At 37.4% G+C, this 10,159-nt stretch overlaps 1 long non-coding RNA gene across 1 annotated transcript; it reads left to right on the forward strand.

The window, feature by feature from the left end:
- The first annotated feature begins 2,496 nt into the window (after positions 1 to 2,496).
- Positions 2,497 to 3,525, forward strand: LOC122034742. Its single transcript, XR_006126770.1, has 4 exons — positions 2,497 to 2,577; positions 3,012 to 3,243; positions 3,327 to 3,406; positions 3,489 to 3,525. It is a non-coding gene; the product is annotated as an uncharacterized LOC122034742 (long non-coding RNA).
- The last annotated feature ends 6,634 nt before the right edge of the window (positions 3,526 to 10,159 follow it).

Genomic DNA, 10,159 nt, shown 5'->3' on the forward strand with positions numbered 1-10,159 from the left:
TTAGATATGGTACGATCTATGAAGAGTCACACAGATCTTCCGACATTCCTTTGGGGTTATGCTCTAGACACGGCAGCTTTTATACTCAACCGAGTTCCATACAAGGTCGTGATAAAGACACCATATAGGATATGGACTGGGAGAGATGCCCATGTGTCTTTCATGAGGATTTGGGGTTGTGAGACTTATGTTCGACGTCAAATCTCAGACAAGTTAGGACCCAAATCCGACATGTGCTACTTTATTGGCTATCCCAAGGAAATTAAGGGATATTACTTCTACATTCCCAGTCAGCACAAGGTAGTTGTGGCAAAAACTGGGGTCTTTCTAGAAAGGGACTTTGTTTCTAGAAAGACTAGTGGGAGTACGTTCGATCTTGAAGAAGTTCAAGATGCGAACCATAGCACTGAAGCCTCGATGGAAGTTGAACTGGAACCACAAAGTGTTGTGGATGATGTTGTTCCATAAAGAGTTTAGGAACAACAACCAATTCAAGTAGACATACCACTTCGCAGGTCTGATAGGGTACGTTGTCAGCCTGAGAGATACTCATTTCTCTTGTCTGACCATGATGACGTTGTGCTCATAGAGGATGAGCCTACCACCTATCAGGAAGCTGTGATGAGACCAGATTCCGAGAAATGGCTAAAGGCCATGAGATCCAAGATGGAATCCATGTACACCAACCAAGTATGGACTTTGGTTGATCCACCTGAAGGGGTAAAACCCATTGGGTGTAAGTGGATCTTTAAGAGAAAGACTGACATGGATGGAGTTATCTATAAGGGTTGCTTGGTAGCTAAAGGTTTCAAGCAGATTCATGGTATTGACTATGATGAAATCTTTTCTCCAGTAGCGATGTTTAAGTCCATTCGGATCATGCTTGCTATTGTAGCATACCATGACTATGAGATATGACAGATGGATGTCAAAACCGCATTTCTGAATGGAAACCTGCTCGAGGATGTGTACATGACACAACCTGGGGGTTTTGTAGATCCACAGCATACTAGCAGAGTATGCAAGCTGCATAGGTCCATTTATGGACTAAAGCAAGCTTCTCGGAGCTGGAATCTTTGATTCGATGATGCAATCAAACAGTTTGGTTTCATCAAGAATGAAGATGAGCCTTGTGTCTACAAGAAGGTTATAGGGGATATAGTTGTCTTCCTCATATTGTATGTGGATGACATACTACTCATTGGGAAGGACATCCCTTTGCTTCAGTCTGTCAAGACCTGGCTAGGGAGTTACTTCTCAATGAAGGACTTAGGTGAGGCATCCCGTATTCTAGGGATACAGATCTATAGAGATAGATCTAAGAGATTGCTTGGCCTAAGTCAGAGTACATATATTGACAAGGTACTCCTTCGGTTTGCCATGCAGAACTCCAAGAAGGGATTTCTGCCGATGTCACATGGCGTGAGTCTTTCGAAGACTCAAGGTCCCTCTTCTAGAGAGGAGAGAGACCGCATGGATCAGATCCCTTATGCCTCAGCCATAGGATCTATCATGTACGTCATGCTATGTACTCGACCTGATGTCTCGTATGCTTTGAGCATGACGAGCAGATACTAGTCAGATCCAGGTGAACACTACAACAAAATTGGGCTTTTACAACACTTAAAAGACAACACTTTTTTTAAAAAGCATTGTCGTTCTTTCTTTAACAACGCTTTTAGTGAAAAGCGTTGTCTATTTCTTTATTTTCTTACTAATAGACAACGCTTTTTTAAAAATCGTTGTCTATTAGTGATTTTTATGGGTCAACGACAACGCTTATTGAAAAGCGTTGTCTATTACCATTTTTTTAGTGTTGTCTATTGTCAAGTTCTCATCTAAATTAAATCTAGAATGATACAAACCGTTGGATCAAGTAAGGAGTAGAAAAACCCTTATGTTTCACCACCCACACCTATCTTCCGAAAACCTCCCGAACCCCTCTCACAACTTCTCATCTCTCACCTTCTCCATCCAACTTCTCTCACGCCCTCTCCGTCCAACTTCTCTCCGGCAAACCCCTCTCTGACGAACCCCTCTCTGTGAACCTCCCCTCCGTACTCCTCTCCGTCAAGACCGTGGGAAAAATTTCCTCACCTTATTCTTTCACCTCTTCGTCAAATAGCAAATGCCCTAATCGCCCCATTTTCATTCTTAAATCCAGACAATGTCGTCGTGTTGACCCAGGCGTTGTTCTTCCTTTACCCCGTCAGGTCAACTTTGGCACTATCGTGAATGCTTGGCACGGAAGCATCGCACGGACCCGATATCGACCCTTCACGAACTCCATTACCGAGCAAGCCAGGCAAAGGCCACTACAAATAGCATCACCTCGTTCCTCCTCCTCCTTCATCGGATTTCTCTTATCCTCTCTCTCATCTCTCTCTCTCTTCTGCTGCTTTGCTGAGAGAGAAGCTATGGGGTACTGGAGGGAAGCCACCGGCATCAAAGGACCTAGCGGATTTGGATCCGGCAACACCGCCGAGCAGGTCACAGAGGGCATCGATGCCTCTCGTCTCACCGTCATCGTCACCGGTACCTTTCTCTTCATTTCCTCCCACTTTGTCTACTTTCACAGTTAAGTCTGCTCTAAATCCGTATAGTCCGTCATTTCTAGCTTAAAAGTGGTACTTAATAGTCGGAGATGTGTGCTATTTGCTTCAAAGAGCTGTTTCTTTTCTTCTCTGACTTATTTCCCCTCATTTTCCTCATCCTAATTGTAAAATTTATCTTCGAAGTAATAAAAAGAAAGTTGATTGGCCCTAAAAATTGGATCTTTATCCACAAAGTACCTCTTCCCTAAATTGTTTCTAGATTAACTTGATAGTTCCAGAGTGAAATGTGTATTCTCGCCTATTTTTTCTCTTATGCTCAAGCTACAATTTGTCTTCTAACTAAAGGAAGATAGTTAATCATTAGCCCGAAAAATTTGATTCTTCAGTACTGATGTCATACAAAAATAATCTTTGTTCGCAAATTAAACCATTGTTTGATCTGTTTTTGCTGACCAGGTGGAAGCAGTGGGATCGGAGCAGAGACTACAAGGGTGTTGGCCCTGAGAGGAGCCCATGTCATCATCGGTGTAAGGAACTTGGAAGCTGTCAATGCCGTGAAGCAGAACATCCTGAACAACATTCCATCTGCTAGAATTGACATCATCTAGATTGAGCTCAGCTCGCTCAAATCTGTCCGAGCCTTCGCCGAGAAATTCCTCGCCATGAATCTCCCTCTCAACATCTTGATGTAAGTAAAATAACATCATAGCTTCTCATGGTCGAGTGCTCTCATGGTTCATCTTGAAGTTTATATCTTTGATTCATTTTCAGAAACAACGCTGGTGTGATGTACTGCCCATTCAAGCTCTCAGAGGATGGAGTAGAGATGCAGTTTGCGACGAATCATCTCGGTATTTTTATTTTTTTTTACTTAGCATTATCATTCAGATCTTCATCAGGATTATGAGTTTAACGTGTTCCTTCTAATCTCAGGTCACTTCCTGCTGACAAATCTTCTACTTGAGAAACTGAAAACCACTACGGAAAAGACAAGAATTGAGAGCCACATTGTGAATCTATCCGCAGTCGCTCACGTTGGGCCTTATAGTAAAGGAATCAAGTTCGACAAACTCAATGACAAGAAAGCGTAAGTTATTCTATCATCAATTTGGCAACAAAAAAAAAGAAAGAAGAAGATATTCTTGATAACAATAATTGATGGTGTTGTTCTTCAGATATAACGATATGATGGCTTATGGGCAATCCAAGTTGGCTAATATCTTGCACTCCAACTAGCTCGCACGACGCTTGAAGGTACGTCGACATTGTCTACTCCATATGCAACAAAAAAAAGAAAAAAATGGAGCATACCTCATGAAAAATATTGATTGTTAACAGGAAGAAGGGAAGCTATGGGAGAAATATCATAATTCTATCCATACTTTTTCCTTATTTTTTTCACCACTTTACTATCTTTTAGATATGTTCTTTAAGGATTTGAATATTTGGATGGAAGATAGAACGAAAATGATCTTTGTTCATTTATGTGCCACTTTTAGTCTGATACCCTTAGAATACAAGTTCAATGTCTATATCTGTGATCTTAATTTTAGACTCAATGAGACTTTCTTTTCCTTTCCTATACATCAATCGGCTTCTATACTCGCACCTAGGGTAGAGTGTTATTCTTGGTTTAGTTGGAACATTCTCCTTTGGTATTGAAATATTTTGTTATACTATTTTCAACTCGTACAAAAAACTGAATCATGTTATATAACTAGAAAGATTGGAATCATGAAGTGTATGCCAAGAGTTTCCTTGCACTCACTGTCGACGGGGTCTGTGTGAAAAAAGAAGCTTGCAGCAACAATAAAGTAGCAGAATATCAACATTAAGCCTTTGAAGTAGTTTGTAGTGCCCTCTTGAAAAAGAAAAACAACCATTATTTGATGGAAAATTGGTATTGTACTCTTAGTATTCTGAAAATGTGACAGAAACGACTGGAAAAATTTTACCGAATTCAAAAGCTTTAAACAAAGTGTGAGAAGATGCATATTGTTGGAGTGTATACTGAAAGCCTAAGCTTTGTAAACATTCATTATGTATAAAGAATCACATTTGGTCAAATTGTCTACATTTGTTTGTAGTTGTTCATTTAATTTATATTGTAAATAACATAGTATGTGGTGTCACATGCGGAAGATGATGTTATCAGTACCTTATAAATTATAAACAGTAGCTCACGACCAAAATGGAAAGGAACAAACCATTAGAAGGTCGTAGTGTAATTAGGTATTAGTTTATCTTGACTATATAATTACACTAGTACACTCAGAGTGTATTGAGTAGGACCATTTGAGGTCGTTTCTTTTATACTAACTTTATAAAGGAACAAAGACCTCGGTTATTATGGAAGTGTGTACTCTTAATCCTAATATAATAACAATCATATATATTTGATATTTATTTCTTTAATTTATCAATGGGTGAGATTTAGTTCGATGAATCAATAAGCCCGATAAGTTGGGAAATGATATCACTTATAGTGTGTGTTGTTGATTATAGTAGGAAACTATGTCCTAGAGATACTAGGTTGATAATGTCCCCAAGAGGAGCTCATAAGGATTGTCATGTTAAACCCTGCAGGTGGACCTAGTCCGACATGACAATAAGGTTGAGTGGTACTACTCTTGGATTTAGATATTAATTAAATGAGTTGTCAGTAACTCACTTAATTAGTGGACATTCGATATCTTAAACACAGGGAGACTAACACACTCATAATAAGAAGGAGCCCAAAAATGTAATTTGGGATTGGTGCGGTAGTTCAATAATAGTTCTCTAGTGGAATGAATTATTATTGATAAAATTAAGTTGTGTGTTCGGGGCGAACATGGGATGCTTAATTTTATCGGGAGACCAAAATCAATTCCTCCTCTCAGTCCCTATCATAGCCTCTTATTTATAGAGTACTATACCCACCTATACCCACCTTCTATACCCACCCAAAGGGGGAGCTAGGGCCGGCCTAGGTATAAATTGGGGTGGCCGGCCCTAGCTTGAACCCAAGCTAGTGGGGGTCGGCCAAATTAAATTAAAAAGGAATTTTAATTTTAATTTTTATTATGTGGAATAAATAATTTATTAAAGAGAATTAAAATTAAAATATTTCTCTTGTAAAAGATCTACAAAAGATTAAAGAAAGAGATTAGATCTCTTTCCTTATTTGTAGATTGATGAGATATTTTATTTTCTCTTTAAAATTATCCGCATGTTGATAAAATTAAAATTATAGAAATTTCCTTTTATCAACCATGAAGAGATTTTTAAAGAAAAATTTTATTTTTAAAATTTCCGGAAACAAATTAGGAAGTTTTAATTTGTTAATTAAAACTTGTCTAATTTATTTCCTCTTGATGTGGCCAGCCATTAGAGTTTAATTTGGGAAATTTTATTTTATTTTTCTCAATTAAATCATGTCAAGGAAATTAAGGAAATTTTATTGTAATTAAATTTCCTAATTTGCCTAGGCCAAGGAATATAAAAGAAGAGATAGGGGTGCCTTCATGAGACACAACCTCTATTATTTTCTCTCCCTCTTTTGTTCCTTGGTGTGGCCGGCCATCCTTTCCCTCTCTTCCTCTTGTGGTGGCCGAACCCCTCTCTTTCCTTGGAGCTCTTGTGGTGGCCGGATACTACTTGGAGAAGAAGAAGAAGAAGAAGGAGAGGAAGCGAGCATCTCTTGGAGCTTGGTTAGTGTTTTGATTTTCTTCCTTGGTGAAGCTTCTTTCTTTGTGGCCGAACCTAGCTAGGAGGAGAAGAAGGTGGTTGGTGGTTTCTCATCTCGGAAGATCGTTTCCCACACAACGTCCGAGGTTAGAAGAGGAATACGGTAGAAGATCAAGAGGTTTTTCTACAAGGTATAACTAGTAATTTTTCTTTCCGCATCATACTAGTTATTTATGGAAATAATACTAAATACAAGAGGCTTAGGTTCTAGAATTTCGAATATGTTTTTCGATGTTGTGTTCTTTTGTTTTTTCTTTTCCTTGTGATTTGATTGTTCTTTTTGGTTAACCTAAAGTTATTTTAGGAAATTAAATATTAGATTTCTATAAAAGGTTTTGTCTAGTCGGTGGTGGTTGCTCCCATATCCAAGAAGGTCGTGTACCTCGCCACGTCAGTACTGGGAACCAATTATGGAAATTAATATTTAATGGAATTAATAACTTAAGGTGATTTGGGTCGAACGTGTTAAGTTTCGCAGGAGATCCAAGTCAAAACCTAAAAGAACAAATAGATAAAGTTTTGGATCAAACGTGTTAAGTTCCGCAGGCGATCCAAAATTTAATTTAAAAGAACACATGGTAGCTAGGAAAAGGTTCAGACCTTTGTACAAAATTTTTGTACAGTGGAACCTCTAGGCTTTCCGAGTAGCAACCAACAATTGGTATCAGAGCTAGGGTTTTGCCTCTGTGTATTTGGTATTAGGTTAATTATGCACATGTCATACATAATTTAGGCAGGTTAATAGTAGGATGTGCTAACTTTGTGGATGCAGGATCCAACTATTATGGCTTTTAGTTATTATGTGTGTGATTGGACCCTTGGACATGTCAAGGCATTTATCTGTGTATGCATGATTGTATTAAAATACAGCAGGAGCTGTATTTAGTTTTAATAGGATTTTATTTTTGATCTAGATACATGTACATTCCTTTTATAGAATATAGGATCAAAAATGTAAAATTCTATTTATGTCGCGGATCGATTCTTGCAAAGCGTGGAACCTTCTAAGGACCAGAGGCGCAGCGGAACTAGGAGCAAGATTGATGCGACAGCTAGACCCGGTGGCGGTGGCCAAATATGGCAGCAGCTTGGGATGACAACACACGGAAGAAAAATTAGAGATAAAAGCCATAATAGTTGAAAATTAAATTTTCATTTATTGCTTTTATATTATGTTGTGTGTGCATGTTAGTTTACAAGTTTTAGTAGGCTAGCATAGTTAAAATTCCTCATTTATAAATAACTAAGTGAGAGAGGGAATTTTAAGTAAATCCCATGGTCTCCATTACTAGTTTGTAAGTGATGCAAACAAGCTTGCGCGTTGGCTCTGAGTGCCTTCCTCCATAACGGATGAGCTTGTTTGCGGATCACTAGATCAGACTTCCATTTTTGGATGACTATAGGAAGTTAATTAAGAGCGTGTGATCTTCCCCAACGGAAGGGGCATAATCTTATTAATGGACTTAGTGTCAAGTAATGGTATACACTTAGACACATCTAATAGTATCCTCCCCATCGGAGTCACTGCTATTATTTGTGTGACCAAATGATACTAACTATTAATTTTATTTGTCAAAAAGTTAGGTTGACAAGATAATAAAATTAATGGGTTAAAATCCTCCTTTTACAAATGTTGAATTTGTATACGTCCACACTAACGTGGCATACAAAATTCACGGTGTTTTGAGGTGTTGGTTGATTTAAAATAGTATTGTTTGAGGAATCAATATTATTCTAAATTTAGAGTTCTGACCAAAAGTTATTTGTGATTCTTAGGATGACTTTCAACCCACTATCCATCATACTTCAACAGAATAGACTTACTGGACCTAATTACTGTAACACCCACTAAGCTTTTAAGATAAATATGAGAATGATGAAATTGCCTTAGAAAAATATTAGTGGAATGTTGAACCAAAAATAAATAAAAAGAAATAAAAATAGGGAATGGTCAAGGATTGAACCTTGAACCTCTTATACTATAATTTATAGAATTAATTAGTAGAAACCAATTGGGATAGAGAGAAGATATTGATAGCAAGGAAAGGGAATGCATGATAAAGATAGGAGTAAAGATCTAAGAAGAGAAAGCAAGAAAAGAGCAAGAGAAAGGCAACTTGCCTTCCTCCCTTCCTCTCTCTTTTCCCTCTCTTGCCGTGACCTTAAATGAAGAATTAAGGGGATTCATTCCCCCTTATTTCATCATGAATGATGAGAATAAATTAGAAAATAAAATAAATGAAAGAAAAATAGAAAATGGGTTAAGGGAGAAGGAAAGCAAAAATCAATCTTGCTACCTCTTCCCCCTTAACATAAAAGGGAGCAAGAAAAGAGAAGTTTATTTTTCTCTCATTTTCTCTCATTCTTCCTCTCCCTCACCGAAACCATCAGTCCCCTCTCCTCCATCTTCGGCCCCAAAGCCAAGGTTTTTTCCCCTAAGAAAGCCTAAGATACAAGGAGGACTTAGCAAGGGAATCAAGGGAAAGGAACTAGAAGAAGAGGCTACTTCTTCCATCACCATACTTTAGATCCACAAGCGAAAAGGATGTAAGCTTCCCCTCACCTGTGGTACAAGGCTTTTTATATGATTTTCGGATTTTATGAGGATTAGAAAACCTAGGAAAGAATTTTAGAAAATTCGGCTAAAGAAAGGGTTTTCAAATCTAGGAAGGTTTAAACAAGTCTTTATTTTATGATATGTTTTCTATGCTATGTAGGAAGGATTTTCTTCATGTTTTTATACCTAATTGATGCTTGATCAGAGGAGTGCCTAACCCTAGAATTTCGGCCAAAAATATTTTAAGGAGGTTAGGGAAAACATGGTGTAACCAAACTAGTACAAGATTCCCTCCATAAACTACTAAGGGTCTTTTATTGGTTTTCTTGCTTGAAAGTTACTTGGAACCAAAAGAAATCCATTTATATGTTTCGGCCAAGAAAAAGGGCTTAGGGTTAGGAAGACCTTTAAATTTAAGTAACCATGTTTGTATGATAGAATATAGAGTTCTCTTAAAGAATTGCATGTTGAACATTGTTAGAAATTCATGAACTCTTATTTTAGATTTTCGGCCATGATAAGATGGATAGTTTAGAAAAACTTGAACAAAATTCTAATATGCTCAAGACCTCTGTGATATCATGATATGAAAGTTGTTTAATGCTCTCATGTTTAATTGGGGTATAGAAAATTTGTTACATGATATATGACATGTAAGATCACAAGGGTCCTAGCTTGTTTATGAACCCACTTTGTATATGATGTTCTTAGTAATTTTTGCCATGAAACTTACTTAGGTTTTCCATGCTTTAGGCCACTTAAAACCTAGTTTAAAGATTGGTAGGTTTCGGCCATGAGGAAAAATAAAATAAAAAGGGAAAGAAACCTAGGAAGCCTAAGACACAATTCACATGTATGTTTATTATGCTTGTCTTTATACATGCTATGAAACTTGTATGATTTCTTATGCTTTTAGGCTATTTGAAGCAAGTTTATATACTGTTGAGTTTCAGCCAAGTAGGGTTTAAAGGACCTAGAGGCCTTAGAAATGAAACCAAAGGTGTTAAAAATGCTTCTTATGGAAATATGATAATGTGTTGATTGTGTCACATGCTTGTACAATTTTTCCATGACCTAAATGGACCATTGTATGTTTCGGACATGAAGGGATAGAGGCCCTAGAAACCCTAGAACAAAAATTAAATATTCTTATGTCACTCTACATGAAATATGATAAGTAGAAAGACAAAGTTCCTATGCTATATGCTGTTTAATGACCTAATTGAGGCTAGGATAAGTTTCGGCCATACATATTGTATAATGTCTTGTTATGAATTTATACATGATGTTAGTTCAAGTTCACATGATTGTATATTTG

This window comes from Zingiber officinale, chromosome 11B (genome assembly GCF_018446385.1).
Source record: "Zingiber officinale cultivar Zhangliang chromosome 11B, Zo_v1.1, whole genome shotgun sequence".
Classification (NCBI taxonomy): domain Eukaryota; kingdom Viridiplantae; phylum Streptophyta; class Magnoliopsida; order Zingiberales; family Zingiberaceae; genus Zingiber; species Zingiber officinale.